This window comes from Euphorbia lathyris, chromosome 7, assembly GCF_963576675.1.
Source record: "Euphorbia lathyris chromosome 7, ddEupLath1.1, whole genome shotgun sequence".
Classification (NCBI taxonomy): domain Eukaryota; kingdom Viridiplantae; phylum Streptophyta; class Magnoliopsida; order Malpighiales; family Euphorbiaceae; genus Euphorbia; species Euphorbia lathyris.
The window spans coordinates 17,831,897-17,847,820 of NC_088916.1; the positions used below are offsets into that span (position 1 = coordinate 17,831,897).

At 37.0% G+C, this 15,924-nt stretch overlaps 1 long non-coding RNA gene across 3 annotated transcripts; it reads right to left on the reverse strand.

Moving 5' to 3' along the window:
* Positions 1 to 303: 303 nt before the first annotated feature.
* LOC136235006 (uncharacterized) lies at positions 304 to 4,691 on the reverse strand. 3 transcript variants are annotated; one of them, XR_010691601.1, is made up of 5 exons: positions 4,388 to 4,691; positions 4,145 to 4,295; positions 1,934 to 4,063; positions 1,664 to 1,770; positions 304 to 1,405 (listed from the first exon to the last, which is right to left on the reverse strand). It is a non-coding gene; the product is annotated as an uncharacterized lncRNA (long non-coding RNA). The 3 variants fall into 3 exon arrangements; XR_010691603.1 differs by lacking the exon at positions 304 to 1,405 and having other exon boundaries at positions 1,934 to 3,960; positions 4,033 to 4,063; XR_010691602.1 differs by lacking the exon at positions 304 to 1,405 and having other exon boundaries at positions 1,934 to 2,080; positions 3,832 to 4,063.
* Positions 4,692 to 15,924: the final 11,233 nt, after the last annotated feature.

Consider the following 15,924-nt stretch of genomic DNA (forward strand, 5'->3'; position numbering starts at 1 on the left):
AGTCCGCTAATATCATAATAGACGGCCATGTATTGTGTTTATAATAATTTAGGAGGTTCGAATCATATTTGCAAGTAATAACTATAATTTTATTATCTTTATTAATAAAGTGACATATAAAAATCAACAAAAAATGACACATTATTACTAACTAAGCTAAAATCAAACACAATTGCTTGTCGATTTCGTGTCGCGTGTAATTTTGCCACCTCTACTTTCAAGGAATGATTGTACAAACAATTGTCAGACTAGACGAGACATGTCGAGAGTTAAAAAATGTGGCTTCTATTATGGTTTATTTATTCTGCATTCAACAACAAAATGGAAACCGCATCAAATGCAATAAAACGTGATATCATTTTTGCAGCTAGCTTGTAAATTATGGTAATATAGTGTTCAATGAGTCCATTCCTCAAGCAACATAGATAATCACTACAAGAAAATTGTGAGTTAGCAACCGAAATTAGCGACTGGATTTTATTCGGTCGCTAAATAGCAACCGAATCGGTCGCTAATAATTTTGCCCTGTTGCAAAATGTGTCGGGCTAATTGACTCCTATTTTACCAAAATAAAAGAAAAAGTAAAATAGAAAAAATAAAAAAGGAAATAAAAATATAAAAAGAAAGAAGAAAAGGGTTTTGGTCATCTCTCTCTTCAAGCCCTAATTCTTCTCTCTCTTCGAGCCCTAGTTCCTCTCTTTCTCTTCAAGCCGTAATTCTTCTCTTGATCTTCAAGCCGCAGTTCCTCTCTTTGTCTTCAATCTCTAATTCCAGAACTAGTATCCCTAATTCCTCTCTTTCTCTTCGATTCCTCTTGGTTTTTGTTTTTCAAAATTTCATATGGTTTTTTTTTTATTTTTCATTAAAAACTTTGTGTAATCAGTTGATTTTATTGATGCCACTATTAAATAATAATTAATTAAAAAAAGTAATTATTTATTATTATTAGGTATGGAAATTCGAAGCTATATTTCATTATATATAAGATTTAATTAATTGTAAGGATAAATTAATTAAATAATTAACACCGTATTATTCAGAAATATTAATAAAAGACTTCAATGTGTTTGATAATTTGTAACTAAGTCGAAATAAATTATATGCTAGAGAGTTTATGAGTGAGTCATTCCCCGCTGCACCAAAATAATGCTAATCTCACCATAACATCAACTGAAAATTAAATGAATATTTATAAATTTAACATAAATAAAGGAGGGCGAAAATCTCTTATTATCCAATAGGTTGGAAAGCAACTTATTGTATCAGCAGCTGCAGTGCTAGTTTTTTTACTAACAAAGCAACTCAAATTTTTTCCTAAATGCTTCGTTTTCTCCTTTGAGCATGGGATCGCTTGGCGATCGACAATTCATTTTCTCAACTTTGAAATTTTCATTTCATCAATAAACTGAAAAGTGAAATAGAGTATTGGAGTAAAATTTGAAACAGAGAAATGGATGCAAGCCACTTATTGTATCAGGTGCAACAACAATATCAATGAACTGCAAGGCTGCTTTTTTTTATATAAAATTAGAAAACGTAAAAAGACTGTCTTATAACAAATAATAATGTTCAGCAAAAAAAGACAGGTGATTTATGAGTAAGTTAAAAAAAACTGAAAACACTATCTCAATAGGAAGTAAAAATAAGGAAATTGTGAAAGTACCGAGCGAGAAAAGACAGATGCCAAGGCCTGGTTGGAGATCAAGAACGATGGCGCCCATGGCGGTCAATTAGGAAATTAAACTCATTGAAAGAGATGATGTTAACAAACTGAAATGAAAAAAAACTTATGGATCAACCAGTAAACATTGAGCAAAATCTTCATTTGTCTACTGTGAGAGTGGAAAGACATAATAGGGAATTCAAGTACAGAAAACAAAAATCATATCTACAAACAAACGTGAAGAAAAAATCAATTAACTGTGGAACGAACCTCAAACCAGAAGCGATTACAAAAGTGGAATCTGGAAACATAAGGAAAAGAGAGGGATGGGGAGCACAGATAACTTTTGACTTGGAATTGACGCCTGGTGGAAAGCGTATAACGTGAGAGTCTGTGGTGGAAAGCGTATGAAGGAAACTGTTATAAAGAAAGCCAGTCAGTAATAAAGAATCAAATATATATACAATTAACCCTATATATCAAAAATAAAGGTAAAAATAACTACTTGAAGATAAATTGATGGAAGCAACAAAGGCTCCAACAGCCACCACTTTTACATTTTTTTACTAAGCATGAAAAAGTTAACATTGAATGGTAGAAAGAACTCTCAAATAATTTTTAAAAAAATACAATTTTTTAAAAATCTAGTGCAACATAGAAGTGTCTCCCTCTAAGTCATTTAGAAACACAAAATTCTGATATACCAGTTTGAGGAAATGAAAGCAAATATAAAAACCATAAACCCTTCCTTGGTTCGAATATGAATCATAGAATCTTGCCATATTTATTTCCTGAATGCATCTGATTCCATTGACAATTCAAGAAAGGGTAGTTTTAGAAATTCCCAAAAATGAAACACTAAAAAACACAGCCCATGTATGAAATGATGCAAAAGTTGAATGTGAAGTTGTATTATATAAAAAAAGAATCAATTGAATTGATAATCATTAGGCAAATGAAAATGGTATATCAAACTCATTAAGTGAATTCCAACTTAACCGAGATTCAATGAACAAAGAAACTCAATGATTTGACACTGTTCCTGCTGCGACAAAAAAGAATTCAGAGTAACTATAGCATTTTGATGAATTAGTTTTCTCAAAAAATTGAGAGAACTGTTAGTCAAACAGCAGTTGAGGAAAATTCCCAGAAAACAAACTGTGACCGCATTAACGCAGCCTGAATTAGGAACAAACATGTGGTTCAGAACTACAAAACCAATTTTTGCCAATTTAAGGGATTCTATAGAACCCATAACTCCTATCAACAAACAGATTGCAATTAAAAGAAATAAGGAAAGAGAGCAAAAACAAATGAATTTGTGCGTGACAAAAAAGAGAGATTCAAAATTAGAAAAGGAAACGTTTACCTTAGACAGTCAACCACATGAAGTTAAATAACCAAAAACAATTAAAAAACAAACTTGACTGGCGGGTTAAAAAAATATACAGTGTCGAAAGTCCAAAGATCTTGATTTATACTTATATTTATTAAGGATAAGCTACCAAATTAGGTTTATGATTTTTGGGAAATATTAATTTAGGCTCAACGTACAAAATAGCACCAATATAAGCTTAACGTTTAAAAAAGGTACCAATTTAGGTCTCGATAACGAATTGGACACCCTATTTATATAAAGCCGTTAGGAACAAAATAAGAAATCTGCAATTCGTACGCTTCCTAATAAGTAGCCTAATTAAGAATTCAAATAATTAAAACAATTAATTAGAATTAAAACAACTTACCTCATTGCCTTTGTCCGTAAGGTTTGAACATATAGAGAAAACATATGAACATTCAAATCTGAAATATATCTCATATTCTAATCCAATGATAGAATCAAATGAAGGATGAGGCAATTGAAGGCATATAAAATCCCTGGTTGATATATTACATATATGGTGAAACAATTAAAAAATAGATACTGATTTTCTTTGAATAAGCATATAGGTAAAAGTTTCTTCGATCCAATCATCAATACATAACACTACAGGTTTGGCAAAAATTAAAAGCAAAAATTAACTCGCTTTCAAGATCAGCAGTTGAACAAATGAGAAAAAATTAGAAGAATTCAAAACCTAGAAAGACAGATAGTAAGGGTAAAAAATTCATTAAAAGAAACAAATGAAATCAAACTTTCATCAGAGAAATTAGAGAATAGCAATTACCATCGGAACAACGGATAGTCATCCCGGTTCAGAAATAGGAAACGATTTCAAAGGATTTTAGACGAACCCAGTTCAGAAAGAGCTAACGATAGGTAATAGCAGTTACCAAAGCAGGGGTAATCTTCAAATCTAGAACAAATACATGGAAATTGCAACTCCATAAACAGATTTGGAACAATGATAGATGATAAATTCACTAACCAACTGTATGAATCCAAGAGATTAGAAAACCCTGACAAATTGCATAAAAATTAGGATGAACACAAAATTGAAGAACGAAGTAAGGATGAACACAAAATTGAAGAAACCGTACCTGAAGGAGAAACGGTAATAGCAGCAAATCCTCCTAAAGCAAAACCTTCAGAATGGAATTAAAAAAAATTGGGGATTTGTCCACCAAACATCATAACAACAGAACAACGCCCATTTGAAGAAGAATTCTGAAAGTATCAGGAACATGTGGTCTGCAAATATGAGGTTGACAGAGTTGCATAAAGAGACTTTTGAGATTTGAAACTAATTTAGATAGAAGTAATTGCAATTGGAAGGAATATACCTAGCCAAACCTACTCGAATTTGGAGCAAAAAAAAACAGCAAGATTCGAGAATACATATTAGTTGAAGGCTGGATCTATCTCGAGTGAATAATCAAGCAGAGCAAAATACAAAGGAGAAAGGAAGAGGGAATAGATTCATCAATCTTTCAAAAATATTGATTTCCATTGTTGAGAAGAACCCATATGTGAATAACATAGGACGTGTGTAGAGAGAAACTGCCAGATCGTGGAAGAAGAAACGGTACTGAAAGTAGAAACCGTAATTTTGGGAAGAGGAAATGTACAGAAAATATAATTTTGAAAAGTTAATCCAAACAACAAAAAACAAAAATGCTAAAAATTCTAAAAATCACACATCATCTATAGTAATTTAACAAAATAACACATCATCAACTTAACTACTGATTTAGTATATTGTATATAGATAGATATAGATAGATAGATATAGATATAGATAGATAGATAGATAATAAAAAAGAAAACACAAATTTAAATTTAAAATAATAAATAATAGAATATTTTTATGTCAGTATAGAAATATTATTGTGTATATATTGCATCAAATTTTTATTGTAAATATATTAATTAAATTTAACAAAAAACTAAAAAGATAAATTTTCATTTATATTAATTATTCTCTTTCCCTTGCAGGTCGCCTTACCTTGATCCAGTCAGTTAACTGCGCTGCTCCGAACCACATCATGCAGGCCTGTAAGCTTCCTGAGCCTGTCCTTAGTGACCTGGATAAGATAAATCGACGTTTCTTGTGGGGTGAGTCTGGAGATGGGAGAAAGGTTCATCTGGTCCCGTGGAAGGAAGCTTGCCAGCCTAAAAACAGGGGGGGTCTTGGTATTAGGCAGGCAAAGGACAATAATAAAGTCCTGTTAATGAAACTTTGGAGAATGTGGCAATGCCCCTCCTCCCTTTGGGTCCGTCTCTTGTGCGGGAAGTATCGGAAAGATAGAATCTTTGGTGGCCCGAATGAGAGGGTTGTTAGCTGTTCCTTCCTCTGGAAATGGCTCAGTGCCGTGTTTGCTGAATTCTGTACGGGGATTGGCCTGGAGGTGGGTAATGGTAGATCTATTAGCTTCTGGTATGACACCTGGATTGGTGATAAACCGCTGATTGATGTGTGTAATGCCCCTCCGTCGGCTGATCTCCTTTCCTGGAAAATTGCTGATGTGGTGGACTCGGGGGGAGACTGGATCTGGTCAAAGTTCGACTCTTTCTTTAGTCTGGAGACCCTTCTTAACATTAGAGGAGTGAAGATTAGTAATCAAGAGGAGGATAAGGATAGACATTGCTGACGAATAATGGTACTTATTCTTGTAAATCGGCCTATGAAGCTTTTACCCCTAATAGGGCTGATCCTCCCTTGGAGATTTGGAAGTCCATATGGTCCCTCAAGATCCCTTACCGTATCAAGAGCTTCCTTTGGCTGGGTATCAAAGACAGGCTCCTTACGAATGCGGATAGGCACAGAAGGCACTTGACTGAGTCTAGTGCCTGTAGTAGATGCAGAGGCAATGTGGAAACCTTGTGCCATGCCTTGAGGGATTGCCCAAATAGTAAGAAGATCTGGGAAGGGATCCTCCCTCATCACATCCTCCCTTCCTTCATGGCCTTTTCTGAAAGGGACTGGTTCTCTCAAGGAGCCAAGGGGAACTTGCTGGCCAACATGGAGCACGGTGCCATCCTCTTTGCTATTACTTGTCACCAAATCTGGAAGTGGAGGAATGAAGAATTATTTGCGGGTAAGGCTGTCCTTATTCCTGATTTACTGTTTTTCTTCTCGAAGAAGCTCTTTGTTATTACTCAAAGCTTTGAAAGAGATTCCCTTGTTCGCCCCTCCCCGGATAAAGAGATCCTGCTAGTTGGCTGGAGTAAGCCTAGAGAAGGGTTTGCTAAGTTGAATACTGATGGCTCCTGCCTTAGCAATGGCAGAATTTCTGCTGGAGGAGTTCTTCGGGATGCTGGTGGCAATTGGATGGCGGGGTTTACCCATAACTTGGGGACGGGCTCCTCCTTTTCTGCGGAGCTCTGGGGTATCTTGTCAGGTATTAAACTCGCCATTCACATGGGTGTTAAAAAGCTCTCGGTGGAATCTGATAATCTGGAGGCTATTAACAGGATTTCAGATAGCCAGGTTGTTTGTCTGAAGAGCCAGAATCTCATCAAAGCTATTTTGAGGCTTCGTCCTGCCTTTGAGTATCTTAATTTCTCCCATATTTTTAGGGAGCAAAACCGCGTGGCGGATCGCTTAGCAGCTGCTGGGCATGGGAGAATGTTAGGTGTTTCTACCCTCTCTGTTCCTCCTTCTTTTCTTTTGCCTTTTCTCCTAGAGGATAGGATTGGGGTCAGCCTTCCTAGACTGATCCCGGTGTAGGTTTTTTGTTGGTTTTGTTTTTTTTCCTTTCCTTTCTTACTAAAAAAAAAAAATTAAGGGTAATTTTACATTTTAATATGTAAAATATATGGAAGGTCTAAAGAGTTGATCAAGAAAAAATTCAAGGACCTTAAAATATATATGTACAAACTAGTATAATAGATTAAAACAACTCAATATTAATTATTTATTCAAAAATTAATTAATGTTTTGCCACGAAATAAATTACTCATGGCATAAGTAATTTTATGCCACATGTAAACTTTTTCTGTGGCATAAATAGATTTAGTCACGAAAAAGAATGTATCGTGGCAAAATTCGTGGTATAAGTGTATTTTTGCCACGAAAAACTATTACCCGTGGCAAAAATATATCAAGTAATCTAAAGTTCCTGCAGGAATCTCTTATTCCCGTGGCTAAAAGGAAATACGCTACGAATTTTGAATTCACGTGGCATGATTCGTGGCGCAAGTGATGATTTGTTGTAGTGTAACCAGTTGTTTGTTTAGTTTTTAAATTCATCCTATTTATATTTATTTATTTTGTTAGTTATTTTCAACTCCTATTCACAATTGAAACTCTTATTTATTAAATAATTTTTGGGTCCTGGTATTATCTTTTTGTTGTTTAATAAAAATGAAAGACTAGCTCTTATTATTTCTAATCAAATTAAATTTTTTAAAATTGTAATTAGGATTAGCTTTTCTTTTACGGTTTCTAATTCATGTGTAAGATTAAATACTTAGTCTTTTATTTCAATTAAATATTTTAATTTTGTCTTATTTTATTTTTAACTTTATGCATTTCCAATTTTACGGAGTCTAAAAAATTTGTTAGCAACCAAGCATAAATTTTCGTTTGTCAAATCCATGCTTGCGGGGCTAATTGTTTGCACCATAAATAATTTTTTGGCTTTTAATTATTTTTAATATATTAATTGGCTACGTCTAAGTATATTTTTCTAAAGTGGACATCAGAGGAGACTTGAAGTAAACTTAGGGGAACCAAGAGCCAGTTAATATTTTTGTTGGAAAATTTATATATAAATGAAATTAGTATAAATTCCAATAGTCATCCTTGTTCATGAACAGTTGTGTTCGTTCATGATTAGTCGTGTCAGTTCATGAACAGTCTTGTTCGTTCATGAATAGTCGTGTTCATTAGAGCACAGACATGTCCATTCAAGTTCTATATATACATGATGGAACTGTCAGATTGATATACTTTGAAATATTATTCTCTGAAACATTTCTGCTATCTGTACCTGTTGTTTTGTTCTACTCCGGTGATAGCTATTATACACTCGGTAAGAGTTTGCTTGCACAATCTGTTGTATCCTGGGAGACGATTGTTAATAGCGACAACATCTGTCTTAAGGAAACTGCTAATGCATGCCTCAGATTTGTCTAAACTTTTTCCTTTTTAATTTATTATTTACTGTTCATGTTTCTTTCTGTGTTTATTTGTTTTTGGTTTAATCATTTTCTAACATTCTTAAGACAGAAGTTTAAATGTTTCTGATTTTTCCAAAAGACAATATAATGTTTAAAGAACAATAAGATGTATGCTTCTGTTTTTCTGTAGGTTCTTTCATTTCAAAGTTTGCTGGTTTTGGTTTTTTTTAATTAAGTTCAATAAACCAAAAACAAAACTTTTAAATAAAAAACTTGATATTGTTGAAACACCTTTCCACATGATTTTGATTTGACAAAATTATTTAAGTGATGATAAAAATATTCTAACACATTAAATTTAAATGCTTTGATTTATTACACTAATGTGTTTGTTCAATATTGAGTTTAATTGTTTATAAGACATTGAGACTAAAAAGCCGAAAGGCCCCTAAAGTGGAAGTCAAGCCCAAATCAACACATCAAGACTATTTGGCTCAAGAGTTCAAAACGAAGCTGTATCAAGTAAAATGATGACTCAGCAAGAGAAGGATCGAGAAGCCTTCGAGACAAAAGCTTCAAGAAGAAGCTGCTGAGTTGGACGACAATGCAGTCTGAACAACGGCAGACAATGTTCAACTTCCAGACAAAGTATTTCTACTTTGGGAAAAGTTCAGAAGGTGCAGGAAGCTGTCTCGTGGACTTTTCCTTAAATGGCGAAACATCCTGCCGAAGACTGACGAAGACAGAAGATGCAAGAATACTACTGGCCAACGACGCTGAGAACACCCAGAGTGACAACGACAGAAAGCCGTTTCCCTCCAACGGTTATTTCGAAATTCGAAATAACCAGGTGCCTCAAGTGTCACTATATAAAAGCAATCCATTTGCTTCAATCGATGCAGATCTTCAACTAGTCGAAACGCTGACCAAATTCATACTTGAAGTTTCTGTGAGAAAAGCAAAGCAAATTCCTTACACCAATTCTTAATCTTTGTGTAAAAGTCTAGAGTGATTTTCAATCATCTAAAGTGTCTTAGCAATCATTGTTTAGGATAAACACTTTATCATTTCTAGAAGAATAGAAAGGAGAGGCTGAGTACTCGGTTATAGTACTCAGCGTAGATATAGGAGTGAGTAGATGTATAGAGGAAGGTACTCTTGTTATACTCAGCTTCTATTGTAAAAGGTTTCGTGCTCTACCTTTAAAGAGCTCAGTAGAGAATTCAAAAAACTCAGAACGCGTTCTGGGGACTGGAGGTAGGCGGAGAGGCCGAACCAGGATATGTCTGCTGAGTAATATCTTTCTAACCCTTAAACTCCTTTAATATATATTGCTTGCTATAAAACTGACTAAGTAAAGAGCTCACGCTGAGTTAAGCTCACTAAGAGGCTGAGTTCAGGAATAGACTCTAAGTGTTATTTCCTGACTCAAGTAAAGAAACAGACTTAGTCACAAGTTGACTAAGCTTGTGTCTCGAAATTACTTAGTGGCGCTGTGTAAATCTTTTTATAAGAAAAGAAGTCAGCCTTAACGTACAAAAATTTGAAAATAGTTCCTAACCCCCCATTGGAACTAACTTGTTACATTATAAGGGACCAACAAGTGGTATCAGAGCCTAAAAGCTCACTGAGCAGGGTATAACTACCTTGAGCTGATCGCCACTATGGCTGAGAATAGCACTCGGTTCCTCCCAGGAAATCTGACAAATCAGATTTTACCTGAGGGGCTGTCCATTACTCGGCCTCCTCTATTCTTTGGGTCTAACTACACCTTTTGGAAGAATAGAATGAAAAATTTCATTCAGGCAACAAATATGAGTGCATGGCTTTCTATAGTCGAAGGCCCATTTGTTCCTGTTGAAACTGTTGATGGCCAAACGGTTGTCAAAGCTGAGTCTAAGTGGACAGAAGATGATCTCAAGAAGCTACAAAATCATGCTTCGGCTATAAATATGCTTCAATGTGCGCTAGATGCTACAGAATACAACAAGATTTCAGGTTGTGAGTCAGCACAGGAGATCTGGAAGAAGCTGGAGGTCACCTATGAAGGAACCAACAAAGTGAAGGAATCCAAAGTCAACCAACACATGAGGTTGTACGAGCTGTTCGAAATGAACGATGATGAGGGAATCTCTGACATGAATTCAAGATTCACAAATATAATCAATGAGCTCAAGAGACTTGGCAAGATCTTCACTGAGGAAGAGCAAGTCAAGAAGATTCTTAGAAGTCTTCCAAAAAGCTGGCAAGCAAAGAAGACCGCTGTTGAGGAAGCTCAAGACTTAACCACCTACAAGTATGATGAGCTCATTGGGTCGCTGCTGACCCATGAGATATCTATGAAGAACTTCAAAGTGAAGGAAAAGTCTGAAGACAAGAAGCAAAAGACTCTTGTCATGAAAGCTGACTCCACTGATGGGAGCTCAACAGACGATGCTGAGATGGCTATGTTCACTCGAAAGATGAAGAGGCTGTTCAGAAAAAATGACAAATATTCTAAGAAGCCTTACAAGAAGTTTGATAAATACAAAGATGAGTCCAACGACAGCAAGTATAAGAAGGACAGCTCAAAGCCCATTACATGCTTTGAATGTCATCAAACCGGCCATATCAAATCAAGCTGTCCCACGCTGAGGAAAGACAAGAAGAACAGTAAGAAGGCCATGGTAGCAACCTGGAGTGATAGTGATAAGTCATCATCATCTGAAGAAGATGCCACTAAGTCAGCAAAGATCTGCTTCATTGCAGATGAGTTTGCTGAGCCCTGTACTTCTGAGCACGCTGACCCCTCCATTGCATCTGATGATGAGGTACTATCAACTGAGGTAATATCACTACCCTTGCTCAGAACTGAAATGATTAATGCCCTGAGTGACCTCTATGCACTTGTTAAAAAGTGTAACAAGAGGGTTAAAGCACTCAGCAGGCGATGTGATGAGATCGAAGAGGTCAAACTAAGCGACCTTCAATATCTTCTCCAAGACAACTCAACTTTGCATAGCAACATGGAAATTATGCACAAGTTTGTCTCGGAGGTCCAATCAGATTCCAAGAAACTGAGAAAGGATGTTACATCTATTCAGAACCAATTAAAGGTTCCGAATAAAAGAAAAATTCCTCTGAACACTCAGTACCAAAGTACTGTTCGGCAGAGATGGAATCCTCAATGGAATGTCCAGTGTGACTTCTGTGGGAAGAAAGGACACACCACAAAGGTGTGCTGGCATGCTCAGCACTCGGGTGTTGACCAGTCAGTGAGATATCCTAAACAGAAGGTCAGCTGTGACTTCTGTGGAAAAAATGGACACACTATCCAAATGTGTCGTCACAAAATCAAATATGATGCTTTACCTGTTGAACCTAACAAGAAAGGACCCAAAAAGAATTGGGTACCTAAAAATAACTAGCAATATTGCAGGTAGGCCTGAGGTGTGCTGAGAAGCCAAAGATGTGGTACATTAACAGCGCATGCTCGAGGCATATGACCGGTGATGAAACCCAGTTCATCACACTTGTACGTAAACGAGGTGGAAGTGTAAGTTTTGGAGACAACAAAAAGGGTAAGATAGTAGGATCAGGAACCATTGGTGGTAACCCTACTATTGAATCAGTCTCCCTAGTCAGCGGACTCAAATATAACTTACTCAGCGTAGCTCAGCTATGTGACAATGGGAGAAAAATTATATTTGACGACACTGGATGTAAAATACTCGAGGGTAAAACAAATGAGTTAATTTTAACTGCCCCTCGCATTGATAATGTCTTTATGTTAAACCTAGAAAAGAAGTTTTAAAAAACGGTATGGTTAGTGTCAAAGGAAGAAAATTCCTGGCTATGGCACAGGAGACTTGGTCATGTAAGCATTGACCTCCTGGCCAAACTAGCAAAAAAGAATTAGTTGAGGGACTGCCAGAAATTAAGTTTGAAAGAGATCAACTATGCGATGCATGTCAGCATGGAAAACAAGCTAGAAAATCTTTTCATAGTAAAAACATCATCTCAACCCAACGTCCATTAGAGTTACTACACCTGGATCTCTTCGGTCCAGTCGAGCCGCTGAGCTTGGGTGGAAGAAGATTTTCCTTGGTCATTGTAGATGACTTTTCTCGGTACACCTGGATCATCTTGCTGAGTAGCAAGGATGAAACCTTTGAGATGTTTTCAACTTTAGTAAGAAAACTTGAAAATGATAAAGACCTAAAGTTAGCTCACATCCGTAGTGATAATGGTGGAGAATTCAAGAACCAACAGTTTGTTGAATTCTGTGAAACCAACGACATTGACCATAACTTTTATGCTCCTAGAACGCGAACAAAATGGGGTAGTTGAGAGGAAGAACAGAACCTTGGTTGAAATAGCCAGGACAATGTTGAGTGAGCATAGGCTTCCAAAGTACTTTTAGGGAGAAGTTGTTAACACAGCGTGCTATATACTTAATAGGACTCTATTTAGACCCATATTAAAGAAAACTCCCTACGAACTTTGGAAAGCACGAAAGCCCAACGTTGGATACTTTTGTGCCTTTGGCTGTAAATGCTTTATCTTGAACACTAAAGACAGCCTAGCTAAGTTTGATTCAAAAGCCGATGAGGCTATCTTTTTAGGCTACTCAACAAACAGCAAAGCATACAGAGTTTTCAATAAACAAACTCAAGTCTTAGAAGAGTCAGTACATGTTGAGTTCGATGAAACTAACCCTGCAGGAAGATACAAGCTGCTAACTAAGGATGATCCACACTCAGCACCCGCTGACAAAGAAACTGCCGCTGAGTCATTTCCTCAAGAGCTGACCAAAGGTAAAGGTGAATCTCAAATTGTTTTCACTGACCAATCTAAACCTGCAGAGATTGTTGAAACACAACCAGCACAAGACATTAATCTACCAAAGGAGATCAAGATACCAAGAGGACACTCGGAGAATTCCATCCTTGACACAGCTGGGAATACCCTGATGATGAGAAGTCAACTCAGGAAGTACCTCAGCAACGTAGCTTTTGTCTCAATTCAGGAACCAAATAATTTTGCTGAAGCTGAGCACGATGAGTTCTGGATGAATGCAATGCAAGAAGAACTTGATCAATTTTGGAGAAATGAAGTATGGTACTTAGTACCAAAACCCAGAAGCCAGAAGACCATAGGAACAAGATGGGTCTTTCGCAACAAGCTGGATGAACAAAGGAACGTGGTCAGAAACAAAGCAAGACTGGTAGCTCAAGGCTACAGTCAGCAAGAAGGTATTGACTGCGGTGAGACCTTCGCCCCAATGGCAAAGCTAGAGGCTATAAGAATTTTATGTGCATATGCATTTTATATGAACTTTAAATTATACCAAATGGATGTTAAGAGTGCATTTCTTAATGGAGTTATAAACGAGGAAGTCTATGTTAATCAGCCTCTAGGGTTTGAGGATTCTAAATTCCCAAACCATGTTTATAAGCTCAAAAAGGCTCTGTACGGTCTCAAGCAAGCACCCCGTGCTTAGTATGAGAGGCTGACCAGTTTCCTGTTGACTAGAAATTATGTCAGAGGCAAAGCTGATACAACCTTATTCATTAAGAGAAAGGGTAAAGATACCCTGCTGGCCCAGATTTATGTAGACGACATTATTTTTAGTGCCACTAACGAGTCAATGTGCAAGGAATTTAGTCAGCAGATGCAGACTGAGTTTGAAATGTCAATGATGGGAGAACTCAACTTCTTCCTTGGACTTCAAATCAAACAAGGAAAGAATGGCATCTTCATCAGTCAAACTAAATATGCCAAGGAGATATTGAAGAAGTATGAACTTGATAATTTCAAGCCAATATCTACCCCTATGGGCACTGACACTGTCCTCTGCGCTGACGAGAATGGTAAGTCGGTAGACAGCAAATTGTATCGAGGTATGATCGGCTCTCTACTCTACCTAACCGCTAGTAGACCGAACATTCAGTTTTCAGTATGTTATTGTGCTAGATATCAATCTAACCCTAAGGAATCTCATTACATAGCTGTAAAAATAATCCTTAGATACTTGCAAGGCTCAGTGAATGCAGGTTTGTGGTATCCAAATACTCATGATTTCACACTCATTGGATACACTGACGCTGACTATGGACAAGACAAGCTTGAACGTAAAAGCATCTCAGGAGGATGTCACTTCCTTGGGAGCTGTCTTGTGTCCCGGTTCAGTAAGAAATAGGCGTCAGTAGCCCTGTTAACCACGGAAGCTGAGTACATAGCTGCTGGCCACTGTGTTGCTCAAGTCCTGTGGATTAAGCAACAACTTGAAGACTATGGCGTTCAGACTAAGACAATTGAAGTCCGATGTGACAACAAAAGTGCCATTGATCTGTCAAAGAACCCAATCCAGCATAGCAGGATGAAGCATGTCAGCATAAGACATCACTTCATTAGAGACCATGTACTCAAGGGTGAGATCAAGCTGACCTATGTCCCAACGGATGAGCAGCTTACTGATATCTTCACAAAGCCACTGGCTCGTGAGCAATTTAACATACTGAGAGAAGCCATTGGTATGTTTAATCCTCTTCAGTAATTATAAGTAATAGTATGCATGCTGAGTAAATTTACATGCTGAGTGTTTATCTTAAGCTGAGCATCTAAGCATAAGAATTATTCCGTTCCATAACACTGACTACTTAGAATTTTAAACGTTTGAAATTCTTTGACACTGAGTAAAGAGCCGTTGCCAACTTTAAATACAAAGCACGCGAATTAAATAGCCTTCTAGGATGACGTATAGGCTATAATTAGAAAACACACGCACCATACGTGTCATAAATGCCAAAATCTCTGTCGATTGAGAATCTCGAGGTAAAATTGACAACCCAACGCTTTAGATCAACTTAACATCTCTATAAATAGTGGATGAATTCCCACTTTTATTTCCTTACGCTTAGAAATATTTGGCATTCATACTCTCTCTCTCAAAATTCCCAAAACTTCTTCGAGAATATGACGAACGCTTCTCAGAATATCTCCGGTCTCGTCAATCGGTCCGATGAAAATCCTGCCCAGCGTGATCAGTCTAAGGTCACCATGCCGAGCAAACAAACCAAAGCTGTCCAAACTGGTTCCTCAAAGGGACAACAACAAAAGGGAAAGGGAAAGTCTCCTAAACAATGTACCTACTCCCTGGTCTATGAAAACGTTAGAGGTTACAAGATAGATTACTCTAGATGATTTTCTAAGGGTTTTGTGGAGGCCGAGCAACCATTCTGTGAGTGGATCAAGAAGAACGGCTGGACCGAGCTGTTCTCAATTCGGGAGTTTTATGCTAATCTCAAAGCAGCGTACGATGATAGGGATTACATGATCACGAAGGTACGAGGAAAGGATATTTACATCAATCCTGCATATCTTGCTTCTCTCCTCAAATTGAAAAACAAAGGAGTCAAACTTCATAAATCCGGTGACCAAGACAAAATTGACTACGTTCAAAGTTTTTGTAAACCGGTTGGTCATGTCGGAGAGATCTCAACTACCTCCATGGGTCGGCATCAGAAGATGGCCCATTACATACTGACCAATTTCATTTTTCCCAAAATCAACTGCACTAACTCAACAACGAACTTTGAGCAATGCTTCATATGGCATATGCTGACCTATACGCCGATCAATATGCCCGTATTCTTAATCGGTGGATTTCAAAGAAGCACTGGAACTCTCAGGCTGGGCTCCATAATCACCAGAATTCTCAGAGATCACTGTGTTGACCTAGTTGAAGAAATTCACAATTCTGGAACTGAGATCA